An 18,460-nucleotide genomic window follows, 5' to 3' on the forward strand; every position below is an offset into this window, starting at 1 on the left:
CCGCTGACCAACTTTCTCCACCAACTCTGACCAACTTTGGAGTTTGTCCGAGTCGGCTGACACCACAAACCACGACCGACTTGAGTTCCTCCGAATCGTTCACAGACTGAAAACTGTGGAGGGTTGGTGGTGTGCTGACCAATCAACGATGATGATGATGATGATTAGTGTTTTTATGGCGCAGATTTCGTTCGTCCTGTACTACCTGGCGTGGGTTCAAATTCTGCAAGTGCAGCTGAGAAATATTTTTCTTTTTCTTAAATAAACTGCACACAAGTATATCAATAGGCATTTGTCGAAGATAATGGAGATCTTTTGACGAAATGAACTGATTCAAGTTGAATCTGAATAATGGCAGTCGAAGAAATGGCACCAGCGGTTGGACTCGAACTCACACCCTCCGACTGCCATAAAGTTGTCTGTGGGTGGAGCTATTGAGTTGGTACGTGTGAATGCGGAAATTGCGCCGTCTCGAAGTTGGTGTGAGTCGTTGGTTCCAGTTGGCCCGTGTAAACGCCACGTGATAGTTACGTTGGTCGCAGAAATGGTATCGTTTATTATATTCCCCTTAGTTGCAGTGCCTTCAGTCGGGAAGTTGCATGAATACTCGTCACAGAGAACATCGTGGCAACGACAGTAATACCTCCCCCTCCACAGAACTTGCAAAACGTAAGTACTTGCCTAGGCTGCGCTGTGTGTTTTGAGAATGAGTACTACGTTAATGTTTATAATAATGTTTTGAGTACTACTATCATAGCCCAATGCAAACGGCAACATACATGCATACTCCTAGAAAGCGCCGCCATAATGTCAAATGCTCATGCCATAAGCCAAACTTCCAAGGTTATTTCGTCTTCGCTCACAGACCTTTGGAAGCCCTATTGAGCTTTTTCAATTTTCAGTTCACGCTTTTGGTATTCCCCCTCCCCTGTCTCCTCATGTCACTTTGTTTGTACAATAAAGTTAGTGCTCATTTTAGTCTCGTGTTATCTTTAGATTACGCAAACAAACAATACTCAAGCGAGGAATTGCTTGAAGTACTAACTCTCCACCAACGCAAAGTCTATGTTTCTTACCGCTTTTGGTTTGAGACATTAGGGTAGGACCTTTGAAAGTCAAATGCAGTGCGACAGAATCGCGCGTTTCTTACTAAAGTGCAAAGTTGGGGTAGTTGGTGTGACATTACTAGTTTAGGCTGCCAAGGGGGACGTCGGACAAAGTAGGAGACACGACAACGGAAACAGCTTACTCTCAACTGACGAAATTTAATGCAAGGAACAAAAAAACATCAGAACTACAAGATATGATGACGTCAACAGCAATGACAGCAGGGTTAGCACACTCAAACGGCGATATCACGATCTGTGCGACTGTCATTTAGATAACCACATTCCGCAGAAGACAAGGCTATTGAAGGGGAGCTAACACAATACAACCGCAATCCCTTACAGTACAACAGTACAACCGCAATCCCTTACATGTAGTGCAACACGCCCAGTGGTCACCTTGCACTACATGTAAGGGATTGCGGTTGTACACCGTTATTTGACCGCACGTGCACGCTTGCCAAGCATCCCAATCAGACAGTGAGGGAGATACACGAGGCCTTCAACATTTTTCAGCATGGTCCCGATTGTGTTAGCTCCCCTTCAATAGCCTTGTCTTCTGCGGAATGTGGTTATCTAAATGACAGCCGCACAGATCGTGATATCGCTCTGGGGATACGTTCTGGGCAGACGTTCTGGGGATACACATCTAAGAAGGAGGACACGATGACATTATGGGGGCATCCTGAGGACTGTGTGCGTTCTTGGAGCTTCTAGAGAAATATGTATTGTCGAATGGGGCGTGTACAACCTGCGACAAAGCTTCCTCGACAAGCATCAGAGAGCCACATAAGATTGTTCTACTTATTTCGTTGTCATGTAATAACCTCAGGGGACTTGCCCCAAAATGGAAATACTTTCAGTATGAGACAACTACACAATTCCAAGAATAAGAGCACAAACACTCAGCTTGAAATGTAGCACTTTTTGTGTAGCATAGCTTGCTGTTAAATAACGACGATGACAGCAATTTTATTTTTATTTTGTGAGCGTTTCAGGGCATTTCATCCGCATCCGCTAGCCTCTGCAGAAAGCATGAGGTGTGGCCCTGAAAAGGGCCCTTTTGACGTTGACTTTGTTGATGCTGAGGGGACATGGAAGTCAGTCGAGGCCTTAATGTCGTGCAGCAGGTGCTGCTAAATTGATGCTGGGATCTGCTTCCTTCCCCCGATGGCTGGGCACCACCTCCGGGTGACTTCCTTGAACTTCTTGTTTTTCTCTCTCGAGTAGAAACGCAACCTGCACCTTATAAAATAATTCAAAACTTCTGCATTCTTGTAAACGTAGTGCTCCTTACAGCCGATGTAAGTACTGAGAAGGTTTTCGTCAAGGAAGGTTGCCTCGACTGTTTCTGTGTAGACAGAACATCCTACATCAGGGCCTGTAGACTGCCAGATGTGAGACTCTGCCAAGGAGAGTACTCTCACCGGTTGCTGCGAAGGTCTCTTCAGACCTCCACGGGACTAGATCGATATAAAATCTCATGTCAGAGTTTTCGGGGACGTCAGGACTTTCCAGTGTAGTGTAACAAGAGAGCCCCCCCCCCCCCCCCGCCATGCTACGGCGTTTGTGAATGACGTAACCCCTGAGGTAATCTAGGATGCTGTCTCTTGTGCTCTTCGGGGTTGTGTAGCTTTGCGAGACACTGGCCCGGTCCAGGAGGATTGCGTCAAGCTGTTCCTCAAGATTATTCACCTGTAAAGATGAATTGTGCAACACATTAGGAAGGCAGAAAAGTTTTGAAGAATTGCAGTTGTCCTGTATTTGACATCGGTGTCATTGCACAATATTGACTTTAGTATTTTATCACATGATCCCTTGGAATTTGCTTTTGTCCAAACAGGCTTTGCAGCGTCGGAAGCAGTTGTGGGTTTTGGAGCTGGACATTGGTTCTCTCCGGTGGCTGCACAAGGTTCTTCACGGACAACATTCCGTAGATGTAAAGAAATTGTACAGGTATGGGGCGGCCACCGTCACCAGTGATGTGCCTCACAATTCCAAAGAATTCCTGCAAGATATCATTGGAGGTGAGCAACACTTACTTATTTTACGTAGGAAAACTTAAGGCAAATGTATTGCAATCATTTACCTCAATGTACCTCAATGTACAAAGGACATTACATATGACACATACATATAACACGCTACATATTGACAATTTGTTGATGATGATGATGATGATGATTAGGATTTTCATGGCGCATCGACAACTATGGCCATAATGCGCCAAATGCTGGTGAGTGCATAAAACTGAGTTAAAAATATACTGATGTAATTAAACAAAGACTATATTTGTAAATAAAACAAGCTGTGGCAGTCTAAAATGGGCAAGTTAAAACCTCAAAGCTTATTGAGAATATTAATGTCTTCTAAAAAGTGCAACACTTTTTGGAAAGGCACAGCTGGTTCGTCACCGATTAACAGGGTCGGGTGGAAAGGCAGGCAATACTTATAAAATTGTTGAAAGTGTTTCTTGCGTTGCTCCTCAAAAAAAGGACATGTACAGAGAATGTGTAAAATGGTCAGCTGGACACCACACTGCACACATATAGGAGGGTCCTCACGTCGAAGTAAGAAGCCATGTGTCAAGTACGTGTGTCCAATTCTCAGTCGGGAGGCTAATGTATCCTGTAAACGGTTTGATGGACTTGACCCGGGACTTCTCACATAGGGTTTTATCACGTGCAACTTGTTATCCTTTTGTGTGGTCCAAAATTCCTGCCACTTGTGATTGATCGCCCTCCTCAGCAGGGGTCTCAAATCCTGATGAGGGAAGGCAGTAGGGGTGATCTCACCCGAGGCCGCGGCCTCTGCAGCAGCCCGGTCAGCTTTTTCATTCCCCTGTATGCCTACATGGCTGGGCACCCAACAAAGGGTCAGGCGATAACCCCTGTTGAGAACTGTGTTGGCAAGATATCGCGCTTGCTGGACAAGAGTGTTTTTTGTTCGTTGCAGTCCACAAATAGCATACAGAGCGCTGAGTGAATCTGTGTAGACTACAGATGATTTAATTCCATTTTCAAGGATGAAGCGCAATGCAAGCATCAGGCCAATGATCTCAGCGCTGAAAATTGAAAATTTCTGTTGTAAGCGGCTAGCCCTTGTGACGTTCTCCGTTACCATAGCGCACGATACACCGGCTTCACTCTTTGATCCATCTGTATAGAAGGCAGTATGGTCGCCGAAGCTTTCCCTCAAAGTCTCAAACTCCTGCTTCAAAACTACAGTGTTTGTGTTTCTCTTGTTGTACCTTGTTAAGGAAACGTTTGACGGTATAACTAGCTGCCAAGGTGGTATTCTTTCATTACATTTTGAAAGTGAAGAATAATCGAGGGAAAAACTGTACAATTCAGCATTTTGCCGTGTTCGCAAGCTAAATGGGCGAATTACTCTTGGCTTGTTCAAGAACATTTGCTCAAAACGAGTCTCCGTAACACATGAGAGTGCAGCATGCTCTGTGTAGCTAGAAATTTTTATTGCATAGAGGATTCCAAGGTAGGCCCGTCGTCTCTCGAGAGACCACTCATTGCATTGCACATAGAGACTTTGCACAGGCGATGTTCGGAATGCTCCCAGGATTAATCGCAAGGCGTGGTGGTGAACAGGATCTATGCATTTCAGAGCAGATTGTCGGGCTGACCCGTACACTATGCACCCATAGTCAAGCTTAGCCCTGACAACACAGTTGTAGATGCGGTGCAGCGTTTCACGGTCTGCACCCCAGGATCTGTGGGCGATAATCTTAAGAAGATTCAATGCCCTCACACATCTAGTTTTCAAGTCCTTGATGTGGGGAACAAATGTAAGCTTTTTGTCAAAGATGACACCAAGGAATTTGTGTTCGCTCTTCACAACAAGTTCTTGACGGTTCATTCTAAGCGAGGGATCGGGGAACATCCCTCTGACTCTCGAAAATGGGACACAGACAGTTTTTTCAGCTGAGAATTTGAAGCCGTTCTCATTTGCCCATTTTACGAGATTATTGATGGTGATTTGAAGTTGTCTTTCACATCTCGATATGCTAGCAGAAGAGCATGAAATTTGAACATCATCCACATATAGCGAGTATGTAACCGAAGGGGGAATGACATTTGCAATGGAATTCATTTTAAGAATAAACAGAGTGACACTGAGCACAGATCCCTGCGGGACGCCATTTTCTTGTACAAATGGGCGTGACAGTGTTGTGCCAAGTTTGACCTTGAAGGTGCGTCCCCGAAGGAAGTCAGTGATACATTGCAACAGTTTACCACGTATTCCAACAGAGTACAAATCCCGAAGGATACCATACCGCCAAGTGGTATCGTAAGCCTTCCGCAGATCGAAGAAAACTGACATGCAGTGCTGCCTTCTTACAAAGGCTTCTCTGATGGATGTTTCCAATCGAATAAGATGGTCAACAGTGGAACACCCCGCTCTGAACCCACACTGGTATTTGTCTAATAACCCATTTTGTTCGAGGTAGTGTACCAGACGATGGTTGACAATTCGCTCAAACGTTTTCCCTAAGCAACTTGTGAGGGCTACAGGTCTGTAATTGGATGGGTTTGAGGGATCTTTGCCTTGTTTCAGCAATGGGATAACTGTAGCCATCTTCCATGATGATGGCATCTGCCCCTTGTCCCAGATCTTATTGAAGAGTTTGAGCAGACCTTGTTTTGATCCTTCTGACAGGTGCATAAGCATGGAATATGTGATACGGTCTAATCCAGGAGCACTGATTTTTACTGAAGACAGTGCTCGCAGGAGTTCCACCATTGTAAGAGGCTGGTTATACGAATGTCTCTCCCCACCTTTGACTGGAAAACCGTGTCTTTCGGTTTGTTGCTTCACGAGCAGAAAGTTCTTGCTGTACTGAGAACTACTTGATACATCATGAAAATGTTGACCAAGCACGTCAGCCTGCTCACCCAAGTTACTACATGGAATACCATTGACCTCAAGCAGAGGAACTGAAAAGCCATTGTAGTCTCCTTTAATCTTTCGAAGCCTATCCCATACTATTTTGGATGGAGTTCTTTGTGTCAAAGAGGAAACAAAGCTACACCAGGACGATCGCTTCGCCTGCTTTCTGGTCCATTTGGCCTTTGCACGTGCCTTCTTAAATGAAAGAAGGTTTGCTGGTGTTGGGTATCGACGAAAGATGCCCCATGCACGGTTTTGTTCCTTGCGTGTTTCCTTGCATTCATGAGTCCACCAAGGCTTGGGGTGTTTGGGAAGACATCCAGATGTTTGTGGAATGGCTCGCTCAGCAGCGCCTATAATTATTTGGGTGACAAGATTATTTGATTCCTCGATCGACATTATCTCAAAAGACAAGGGCGCCAAATTGGCTTCTTCTCTGAACACATTCCAGTCTGCCTCCGGCAGTTTCCACCGTGGTGGTCGTGTCATGAGACTGTTTGTAGGGCCTCGGAAATGTAAGACTACAGGGAAGTGATCACTCCCCCGAGGATTCTGTTCGACTGTCCAGTCAAGAAACTGGAAAATGGATGGGCTGCATAGTGAAATGTCTATGCAAGAAAAAGTTTGTGTTGAAGCGTTCACATAAGTAGGTAGCCCAGTATTCAGAAGACAGAGTGACCCCGAAAGGAGGACCCTCTCCAACATTTTCCCCCGTGCATCTAGTTTTGAACTTCCCCACAAAGGATTGTGGGCATTCAAGTCGCCTAAAATCATAAACGGCTGGGGAAGTTGATTGCATAAGTCTTCAAAATCTCTTTGCTCTATTACCACTGATGGCGGCAGGTACAGTGAACATACCGTGAGAGTCCTGTCGAGGCACGCTTCGACTGCTACTGCCTCCAAGTCTGTAACGAGTGGAAAGTGTTTTGCAGGTATGCACTGTGGAAGGACTACAGCCACACCACCGGATGCACGTGCGCTGTCTGTCCGGTCCTTCCTGAAAATATTATGTCTGCGGAAAGGATTTAAGTGTTTTTCGTGTAGGTATGTTTCTTGTAGGCAGAAACAGACAGCTCTCTACTTTTCAAAAAGATCGTGTACATCATCAATGTTACTGTAGAGGCCTCGACAGTTCCACTGAAGGAATACCTGTCCCATAATTAGAATGGAAATTGGAAAGAGCAGAGCGACTCTGTACATTGTGTGTTAAGGGGGTGTGACCCTTGGCGGGGGGGGCCTCTGTTTATCCTTTGACTTGCCTCTACCTCGACCTCCATGTTTTTCTCTTTGCTCCTTCCCTTGGGAAGGAGCTCTCTGGTCCAGTGTACTTGGAAGACTTGACGATGATTTCTGCGACATGCAGTCATCATCGTCAAGCTCCATTGCGCGTGTGGCAGTCTGGGATGAGCTCCCAGTGAGCCCATCCCAGACTGAAAACGTGCCATCAACCTCCGTAGAGATTGTGGCGGGAGCCGGCGGAGGCGAACTCTCCGCAGACGTTTCTTGTGTATGGGGAGTGTGGAGTGGAGGCCCACAAGTTTGGGTCTCCACGGATACTCTGAGTGGTGCCACTCCCCTACGCACCACCTCAGAAAACGTTCCTTTCTTTTGAAAGTCCAGCTGTGCTTTTGCTGCCTTGTACGTCAGTTTTTGTTCGGTCCTGATTCTAAGTATATCTTTTTCGTCTTTCCAGCGTGGGCATGACCTCGAATATGCCGGATGGCTGCCTTGACAATTGACACAGTGAAATTCTTTGCTACATGACTCCGGCGTGTGGTCATTACCGGCACACTTTGGGCAAGCTTGTTGTCCGCGACACATCTGGGAGCTGTGGCCGAAACGTTGACATTTAAAGCATCGTCTGGGGTTTGGAATGAATGGTCGTACACGACAGTTAATGTAGCCAGCTTTGATCTCTGACGGGAGTGTGTGTAGCTGAAAAGAGAGTATTACGTGCTTTGTTTGGATTTCGTTACCATCCCTTCTCATTACAATGCGCTTTGCACATACAACCCCTTGATCCTTCAATCCTTCCTCGATCTCTGCTTCCGAACAAGAAAGGAGTTCATCCTCGGATATCACACCTTTCACTATGTTTAAGGTGCGGTGTGTTGTGACCGTAACTTTGATGTCACCAACCTGTTTCACTCCTTGGAGTGCGGTACTCTGTTGTTTTGTGTGGACTTCAACCTGAAGATCCCCAGTGTTTAGCTTTTTAGCATTGTAAGACTTGCCTAGAAGTTTCTCTAGTTCCTTTGCTACTAGAAATGGTGATATTTTCGCAAGAGGTTTGAATTCATTGTCCGATTTTATCACAAGTACTTTGGGGAACCAGGGTTCCGGGTTTAAACTTACGACATCAAGTCTAACTCTATCGGTGCGACCCCTTTTCAAGGGTCGATCTTGATTTTTTGTGCTGGCTGAATCCATAAAGATATGTATGTAATTCAGTGCAGTGGGGTGCCGCCCACCACCGAGCCCAACCAGGGGAACGTACGGTCTGCACGTTAACACTTCCCCTGCACTATACCCTAGTGCAGCTTCTGGAGAGTGAAAGACTGCCCAAGGTTGACCCTTGCCGCCAAAGAAGGTGAAAAGAAGAAAGGAGAGAAGGAAGGAGACCAAGGAAGAGAAAGTAATGAAAAGGAAGATGGCGACTAGCTGAATAATCCTGGCCGGGCCTTTCAGGACCACCCGACTATGAGAAGCAGGGGCCAAAGCGGTGTATTGCTTTCCCGGAGGGGCCCCGAAGGGTCCAAAACAACCTCCGGGTCCACTCAACCGCCAGGATCCCCTTTTCCCCAGACACGGGAAAGCCACGCACAGCTATACGTGGGGGTCTCCCTCCTGCGGCGACCCAACCGTTGGTGCAGGAGGGGGCTACTGCGGCTGCTGCCGGGCGTGACAATTTGTTAAGCACACACTTTTAACCGACTACTGTTCACGATACACTTTATACACACGCCCAGGGTGAAGAAAATTAAGCTTTCATGAATAAAGCGACTGAATAAAAACGTGCGCTATTTTTCTGCTGCTTGAGTAAGAAAGAGGTGCTACATCTCGACTGTCACCTGTGTCTAACACAATGACCACAAAAATAGGCCCTGGTTATGTACAGCTGTGGCCCAAGCCAGCACAACCACTTCAGTGTCCATGTGTATGACACAGGTCCAAATCCTACGTACCTCAAACAAATGCGTTGGGGAGATGTAGGGTACTAAGCGTTGCTACGTCATGAGTTTGCTGCATATTATGTGCTACATCCGTCCTAGGCAAAATACTAACTTCGGTCAACTCCACAATAAAGATGACACCGCTGAAAAATTGGTGCATTGAGAGCCTTTTATCTCAACTGCATTAGTGGGCAGGGCAGCAAGTTGTGCCAAACAGAAAAGGTGGAAACAGCGCTGAGTCAGTGTTTTGTATTTTCACCTGCGGAATTTTCAAAATGCCTTGAGATATACGGCCCTGAGTATGCACGTGTGTCAGGGGTATAACTTAACTCTGGCTCTTTTTCTGGCAGCTTGATCAGAACACATCCTCAAGCTTTAGTGTTTAGCCCAATTTTTTCTTGACTTTGCACTCCAAATCATGGCTCACCTGTTTCAAGTTAAATACTATTATTACAGGCAAAACCCTCAAGGCAGTGACATCCTAATCTCTCACGAAATACCTCTCGAAACTTCTGACCAGGAATGTTAACGTAGGCCTAAACCACACAACGACCTATGGTTCCCATCGGATGATCAAAGTTTGTATGAAAGCTTCTGAGTGTAATCCAAGCAGGGACAGGGATACTAGCAAATAATGTATAGGAGTTGCTGCTCTGCCCCAGTCGTCTTATGACAGTAGAGTTCGACTCATTGCTGGCCACCCGCTGCAGTAGGCAGGTTTCTCTTTCTGTGCAAGGTCATCATCACCCTAAAACTTCAGGGCCAACGTATTAACAAGTGGTGCAGAAATGCCAAACTCTACATGTATCGGAGTGCTATACCCCATGAGGTGAACACAGAGCACGCTGAAACGGTTGAAGCTGTTGGTCACCCTTGGCATCTAATAGCAATTGTAACCGAGTACACTTAGCAGCTGTAGCGAGAACGGTACTCCTGCTGTGCCTGGTCAAGGCTTGGTTTTGGGCCATATTTGCTACTCAGTGTACTCACGGTAAATCAACTTCTGAAGGTAGTCTGCAAGAGCGCAAACTCATGCATCTCATCAAAAGTAAAAGCAACAACAAGAAATGTGTTTGTTCACTATGCCATTTCAGATTATCCAGCACATTAGGAAGCCCCACGTTTCACAGAATATTGACCACATAGCCAGGTGATAAAATCTGGCCAACGTCAAAAAACCCTTCGTACTGGATAATGTGCACTCTTAAAAATGAACTTCACCGCATGGCACGCTCCTAGCCAACCATGATCTCGAATGATATCGTTATCTGCCCTGATTTGTTGAAAACGGGAGGCGTACGCCTTTTCTGTGACACTTATGCTGTTCATAATTGTCACAGAAAAGGCGTACCCCTGCCGTTTTCAACAAATCAGGGCAGATAACGATATCATTCTAGATAATGGTTTGCTAGGAGCGTGCTATGCGGTGAAGTTCCTTTACAAGAGTGTGCAGTAATGCAATATCCTCATTCATAATGGTGTCACCATCAGTCAGTGGAAGGGAATTTTACCTTATAAATAGCAGCAGTTACCTAGTGAAGTTAATTTAAAAAGGACTGGACACATGGCAGTAAATTCCAAGAACTCAGCCTCACCATATGATGCCTTTCCTTTCACACCGACGACTATCCAGCGATTCTGTGCTTTAGAGCACTTGACAATGTGCTTGGCCACTTGCCGGTCAGCATGGTAGTTGTAATGCATGGCAGCAATGTAAGATCTAGAAATATCAGAAACATCTGTGAGGCTTTTCGCTGCTCTCAAAAAGGCAGTTGTAATAAAGCAGTCTTATGATTTATACCTATACATATGTAAATGCAGGATACATATCCTAGTTAAGATTTTTGCATGCAGTGAAGCCTGAACATTAAAAGTGAACTAAAACTACAAATTTACCGAGCCAGCATTCCATCATATGACAGCTTCCATGCCTTTGGATGATGATGATGATGATTGGAATTTTAATGGCGCACTGACAACACAGGTCATAATGCGCCAACACTGTGATTAAAATTAGACTAGTAAAAAGTAGGTGCAATACTTAAAAAGGGAGAAGTAACATCTAAAATACAAGACTAACTCTACACAAGACTTACGATTCCAATGTCCCTTAAAAAATTAAAAATTCTACTGAAAGGGATAATAGACTCATCTCCAAGCAAGAGCGCTGGATGAAGAGGCAAAAAATACGTATAAAACTCTGTGAAATGATGTTGACGATGGATTTCGTGGTGTGGGCAGGTGATAAGAGTGTGGATGACAGAGAGGAGTTCACCACAGTTTTCAAACAGTGGCGGCTCTTCTCCACAGAGTAAAAATTTGTGCGTAAGGATTGATTGATTGATTGATTATGCGTAAGGAAGGTGTGGCCTATCCGCAACCTCGTTCGCAGAACACTCAAGAGACGATTTTCCTGGCGGTCTCCATAACTTTGGATGTGTTGTTTAATCAAGTGTAGCTTGTTTTGTGTCTGAGTGTTCCGGAAGCTCTGCCATTTTGTGTACAGTGATTTCCTAAGTGCTGCCTTAATATCTTGCATGGGTATCTCGAAAGGACTGACGTCTTTTGAAGCAGCAGCAGCCCGGTCGACAAACTCATTTCCCTGTATGCCTGTGTGGCTAGGCACCCTGCATAAAATAACCGAATATCCCCTCTTCTGTGCCATATTGATTAAGGACTGTGCACGCTGTATCAAAAAATTCTTTGGTTTGCGTGTGCTACAAATAGCATTAACAGAGCTTAAAGAATCTGTATATATTACTGCTGACCGGATGCAACCTTGAAGAATGTGGTTAAGTGCAAGGATGATGGCACTGATTTCTGCAGTTAAGATAGATGCTATACTGTTTAGACGATGTGACCTCACGCATGTGCCACAAGTCATGGCACAGGTCACTCCTGCGCTAGACTTTGATCCGTCCGTGTAAATTTCTGTGTGAGTCCCAAAACTTTCCCTCACGTGTTCAAATTCTTGCTGTAGTACTTGTGTAGAGGTGTTGTCTTTGCTGTACTTAGTCAATGTAGTATCATACCTTGGCGGTGGTTGCCAAGGTGGGACTATTTTAGCATATTCGACAACTTGGCAATCATAGGAAGAAAAATTGTGATCCTCAATATCTCGTTCAATTCTCATTGAAAGAGGGGGAACTACTGAAGGTCTGTTAATAAACAGCTGTTTGAAGCGTGTCCTTTTAACACAAGTGAGTGCCGGGTGTTGTGGATAACTCCTTATTCTTAGTGCATATGACATCCCAAGATAAAATCGCCTTCTATTCAACGAATATTCATGTGATTCTACATACAGACTTTCAACTGAAGAGGTGCGGAACGCACCAACGATAAGCCTGAGCCCTCGGTGATGTACAGTGTCCAGGAACTTCAATACGGATTGGCGGCCTGAGCCGTAGACGATAGAGCCATAATCTATCTTGGAGCGAATGCAGGCAGTGTATACACGGCGAAGTGTCTCCTGGTCTGCACCCCAAGATCTGTGTTACTCCATACTATTAAAGAAACCCCAAGATCTGTGAGACAGGATTTTCAGTAGATTCAATGACTTAATACATTTTGCCTTCAGGTTTTGAATATGGGGCTTGAAAGTAAGCTTTGAACGTGATACCAAGAAACTTGCATTCGGATTTTACAAGGATATCTTGTTTATTAAGTTCCAGCTTAGGAGGCAGAAACATTCCTCTGATTCTCGAGAAATTGATTGATTGATTGATTATGTGTTTAATGGCACAAAGGCAACAAAGGCCATAGAGCGCCAAAACTATGCTGAGAAATGAACGCAGATTGTTTTTTCAGTAGAGAATTTAAACTCGTTATGTGAGGACCATTTCGCCATTTTATTTATACAGAGTTGCATCTGTCGTTCACATCTGGGTAAGTTCGCAGAACAGCAAGATATCTGGATATCATCCACATACAAAGAAAATGATATAGAGGGTGGGATGACACTGGCTATAGATTTGATTTTGATAAGGAATAACGTGACGCTGAGAACAGATCCCTGCGGGACACCATTCTCCTGCTCAAACATATGTGATAACATTGTTCCCAGCTGAACTCTAAATGTTCTGTGTTGAAGGAAGTCAGCAATACATTTCAAAAGACGACCCCGTATACCGAACGAATGGAGATCCTGTAGGATACCGTATCGTCATATGGTTTTTCCAAGTCGAAGAAAACTGACAAGCAGTGTTGCCTCCTGACAAAAGCTTCACGAATGGTTGTTTCTAGACGAACGAGGTGATCCATTGTGGAGCACCCCGTTCGAAAACCACATTGAAATTCTGATAGACACTTATTCATTTCAAGAAAATGAACCAAACGGTTATTCACCATTCGCTCAAACGTTTTACCTATACAGCTTGTGAGAGCGATGGGACGATAACTGGCAGGACAAGAGGCTTCCTTCCCAGGTTTCAAGAGGGGGATTATGGTGGCAATTTTCCACGCAGACGGTAGTGTCCCCTGTATCCAAACATGGTTGAAGAACTGAAGTAAACATTTTTTTGATATGTCAGACAGGTTTTCAAGCATTGAATATGTAATACGGTCTGGGCCTGGAGCGGACAATTCTACCACGGTGAAGGGCTGGTTATATCTAAAACCGTCTCCACCATTTACTGGAATCTTTTGTTTTTCAGCCCTTTGTTTAATTTTAAGGAATTCACTGCTATAATGGGCAGAACTTGAAATGCTTTGGAAGTGTTCTCCGAGTGCGTTAGCCTGTTCTTCGAGGCTTTCGCATACATGACCGTTAACTTCTAAAAGAGGGACTGAATGACTGATATGCTCTCCTCTGATTTTACGAAGTCTGTCCCATACGATTTTGGACGGGGTATTACAAGATAGAGAAGATACAAAAGTTCGCCAAGAGGATCGTTTAGCCTGTTTTCGTGTCCACCTGGCCTTTGCTCTTGCCTTTTTGAATAGTAAAAGATTTTCTGAGGTGGGGTATCTCCGAAATGTACCCCATGCACGATTTGGAAGTTTGCGAGTTTCCTCGCATTTATTATTCCACCAGGGTTTCGGTCGCTTTGGGAAGCGGCCAGAAGTCTGTTGCTGCATCAAGTATGATGTTGCTGATAAGACAACTAGCTTCTTCTATCGTTATGCTATTAATAGGAATTAGACAGGTCACTTCTTTCTGAAACTGCTTCCAGTCGGCTAGATGGAGTTTCCATCTAGGAGGGTGTGTTGTCAGAGTGTTCACTGGCGTAAGATATTTAACACCACTGGGAAGTGGTCACTCCCACGCGGGTTTTCTTCTACAATCCATTCTATCTCTTACAAGGAGAGACTAAACAAGGATGGACTGGAAAAGGACAAGTCTAAGGCTGAGAGAGACTGACTTGAAGAATGTATGTGTGTAGGTGCCCCTGTGTTCAAAAGACAGATGGACGATGATAATAAAAATGATGATGATGATGATGATGATTCGGATTTTTTTGGCGCATGAGCAACTAAGGCTATAAGATAATAAAAATTTCTCTAACATTTTCCCTCGAGTGTCAGTTCTTGTACTGCCCCAAAGTGGACTGTGAGCATTAAAGTCACCTAGAAGTATAAAAGGACTAGGAAGTTGGCTGCACAAGTTGTCTAATTCTTTTTGTGTAATTGTGCCGGAGTAGTAATGTATCAGCTCAACTAGCCGGCAAGTCACATCTTCGTCTGGACGCCATTAATTAGCAATTAGAGCTAATTGGGACCCCCCACATTAATCAGGACCCACCAGGGAGTCATTACACTAATTGGGGATCATCTAAGACACGTCCAGACGAAGATGTGACTTGCCAGCTAGTTGAGCTGATAAAAAAATAGGTAGAAAATAAAATGAAAAGATAGAAATAGAGTGGAGAGAAACAATTTATTTGAAAATCAACGATGCCGCGGCGAAGAAGCCGCTCCGGGGTGACCAGTGCTTGTTGACGTCGGGTAGTTGCAGAGATCGACGACAGGTGGCCACTTAGTTGCAAGGCATCACACCAGATGGCGCCACCATCATAGCTCTAGAGGAGAAAGACAGAGAACAAGATACTAGCGGCAGGTAAAAATTGCAGCACTGCTAAACAAGTCTAGGCATGCGAGAGAAAAGGTCTAACCGCTACTGCTAAACAGAAAACAGTACACATCGGGGGAAAAAGGCTTACGGGGGGACGATCGCTTAGGCCTAACCACAACACTACGCAGCTAACACAAGGCGGGAACCACACATCGCTAAACATGCGAGAAAAGGCTTAACACGAGCGCGGTCACCGCTAAACACGGCAAACATACGAGAAGAGGAGCGCGCTTGGGCCTAACCTCAACACTACGCAGCTAACACAAGGCGGGAACCACACATCGCTAAACATGCGTCAACAGGCTTGGGCACCGCAAAACAAGTCTAAACATGCGAGAAAAGGCTTAGCACGAGCGTGGTCACCGTTAAACACGGCAAACATACGAGCAAAGGAGCGCGTCAAATCACTCACCTTTTCCCCCGCGGCAACTTCCAGGCAGAAACTGAGCGAGCGCGGAGAACACACACGTCTGCTCTCTACGAGAGGCAGCCAGAAAGTGAGCGAGCGCGCGGAGCGCACGTCCGTCTTCCGCGACGGTCCGAGAGAAACTCAGTGAGGCGACGCGCAGCGGCCGCTATGGATGCGCGCGCGCCCTCTGCTCCACCTGTCCGCGCATGCGCGCGCGCGCTGCTAGCTCCCTCTGCGCCGGCCGCGGGTGTTTTCGGTTTCGGCTCTCTGCTGCGCGCGCGCTCCTAGCGGCGACGAGTGGCTTTTCAGTTTCGCTTTCATTCTCCGTTCTTTGCGTGCGCGCGTTTATCTCTATAAAGGCAGCGCGCACCGCGCTCGCGTCATCACTACGTGAAGATGTTCAGCTACCACTCTTTACAAAATTGTTCCCGTACCCACGCTTCTTGGGAAGAAGTGGAGAAGGAATGTTTCAACAGCGAAAGTCCCCGCAACGAGCTCGTCATCACTGCTTTTCGCTACGTGATAGACATGGTAGGCTTTGGCAATATAGGAGAGATCTCGCCGGGGCCGCTGCAGGAGATGGTGCGTCGGATCTACGCCCGTTACAAGAACGTCTGCATAACGGTTCCTGACGGACCCCTGGGACTAATGTGCGAATTTGTGAGCTTGGCCAACGCAGAATTCAACTACATCGCTGCAGACATCGTGGACCTTCTCGCTCGTGCCATCGCTCATATTAAGCACGCCCTGCGGAAGCAGCGACATTTGGAAGCAGTCTACATCGTCAATTTTGTCACTGATTTATTGAAATACCGATTGGTTATTGACATGCAACGCATTAAACAGTCCGAATAACTTTGACGAGACTCTGTGTGTTCTTTCACTGAAACATCTTTATTGAATACATACAAAGGACTTGGTCGATAGATGCCTGCTCTTTGTTCCACGGTCACTCGATTCACAAAGGCGCTCACGGTCTTCCTTGCCCAATGCTGTACAAGGAGGGGTCCTACTGCTATACAGGAAGGCAGTTTGGCCTAACGGGGAGGTTGCTGGACGGCTTTTCCTGTGCTGCATGATATGCGACGACAGCGGCTATTGGTTCCTGAAAAACAATGTCATACATAGAATACGCTCTCACAGCAGAGACGGTCAACTTACATTTTGCTCCACGAAACGCTTCGTGTCGTGGATGGATGGATGGATGGATGGATGGATGGATGGATGGATGGATGGATGGATGCCCCTCGTGGGTTTTCGATCAACCGTCGTAGAACCAGACCGTCTCCTCCTCCTCTCATTGCGCTGATGGCGTCTGTACTTTGGACACCGCGCCATTGCAATATCGTATAGGATGTCGACGATGTCAACCAAACGAAAAATGAAAGAAGGTTTTAATTTAACCCCAATTTGAAATAATTCTCCCTTTAAGAACTCCTTAATTTTGTATAATCAACATGGTCTCTAATGAAATTCGTGTTATGCACGAATTCTCCCCCCCCGTTTTGGAATAATCTAACGAAAAATGAAAGAAGGAGTTCAATTTTGAATAAGGCCAGATTAAAATGTTCCCCCAAATCTTCCCATTACGCCTAATCAGAATTCTCTTACCCATTCCCAATTTTGAGTGGTGCGGATGGTACACCGCAATACCCCATTAAGCCTAATCAGAATTCATGTCGAACATGAATTCTCGTCCCTCCCAATTTTGACTGGAGCGGGGGACGCCCCACAATTCCCCATTAAGCCTAATCAGAATTCATATTTGCCATGAATTCACGTCCTTCCCCAATTTTGAATAATGCGGGCGATGCTCCTCCATAATTTTGAACTTAGCGGAGCCTAATCGGACCTCATGTTAGGCATGAAGTCCCTCCCCCCAATTTGAAATAATTCTCCTGTGTGCACCTAGCAAATAGAGAAAAGGAGGCATTAATCAAACATCGATCTAAACACATACAAATGCACTTACCTCCTGCGCAAGCAGACCGAACGTTGTGGTGGTGGTGACATCGTCGACATCATCATCTTTAACTGCGGCCTATCCCACGCTCGCTTTTATACGCAGGATCTGTGGTTTCCTATTCTTCTATTGTATTGGGGCAGAGAGAGAGAGAGAGAGAGTCGCGTGATGCGAAAGACGATATGCGTTTATTGGCTGACGTGTTTACATGGGTGCTTCATGGTCTTCTATAAGAACCCAGGCATCCAATCTAGTAATAAAGAACCAGAATAAGGATTCTACGAACAAAAACCACAATCGAAAAACACTCACGGTATTTGACTCGCCATCCAGCGTTCAGCGAGTTCTCTCCAACCCGCTGCACTCGCTCTGTTCCACTGGTGCACCAGGGAGTAGAGGAGGTGCTCCGCTTCCCCGAAGCTTAAAGGAGCAGTACCTTCTAGCGGTAAAGTATGCTCCTCTAAGCTTCGGGGCACTCTGAAAAAGAGCTCCCCCTCTAGTCCCCGCTGCACAGCGATTTCTCGCCACTCCCTGCCGTAGCACGCCATGAGCACTTCTGTGGTGGCCGTCTCAATGTCTTCTTCGCCTACGATGGCGAACGCTTGCAAAAACGTCTCCATATCCAAGCGGGGCACATCTCCCCCCGCACCGGGGATCAGCTGGAAAAATAGCTGCACAATGTGTGTCACAGTGAAACCTACAGAGGAACGTTAGGTATTAGAAAATAACTATTTCTAAACAAGAAGAGATAGAGAAAAACTTACCAAACGGCGGGCGAATGTGGACCAGAAGGTCCAAAATCGTCTGGAACGTATGCAGCATTTTCTCGGCGCT

The 18,460-nt window shown here is 45.8% G+C and overlaps 1 long non-coding RNA gene across 1 annotated transcript; it reads right to left on the reverse strand.

Annotated features, from left to right (window-relative positions):
* Positions 1-15,042: 15,042 nt before the first annotated feature.
* LOC135365861 (uncharacterized) lies at positions 15,043-15,780 on the reverse strand. Its single transcript, XR_010413972.1, has 2 exons — positions 15,667-15,780; positions 15,043-15,201 (listed from the first exon to the last, which is right to left on the reverse strand). It is a non-coding gene; the product is annotated as an uncharacterized LOC135365861 (long non-coding RNA).
* Between the last annotated feature and the right edge of the window lie 2,680 nt (positions 15,781-18,460).

This window comes from Ornithodoros turicata, chromosome 1 (genome assembly GCF_037126465.1).
Source record: "Ornithodoros turicata isolate Travis chromosome 1, ASM3712646v1, whole genome shotgun sequence".
NCBI classification, from domain to species: domain Eukaryota; kingdom Metazoa; phylum Arthropoda; class Arachnida; order Ixodida; family Argasidae; genus Ornithodoros; species Ornithodoros turicata.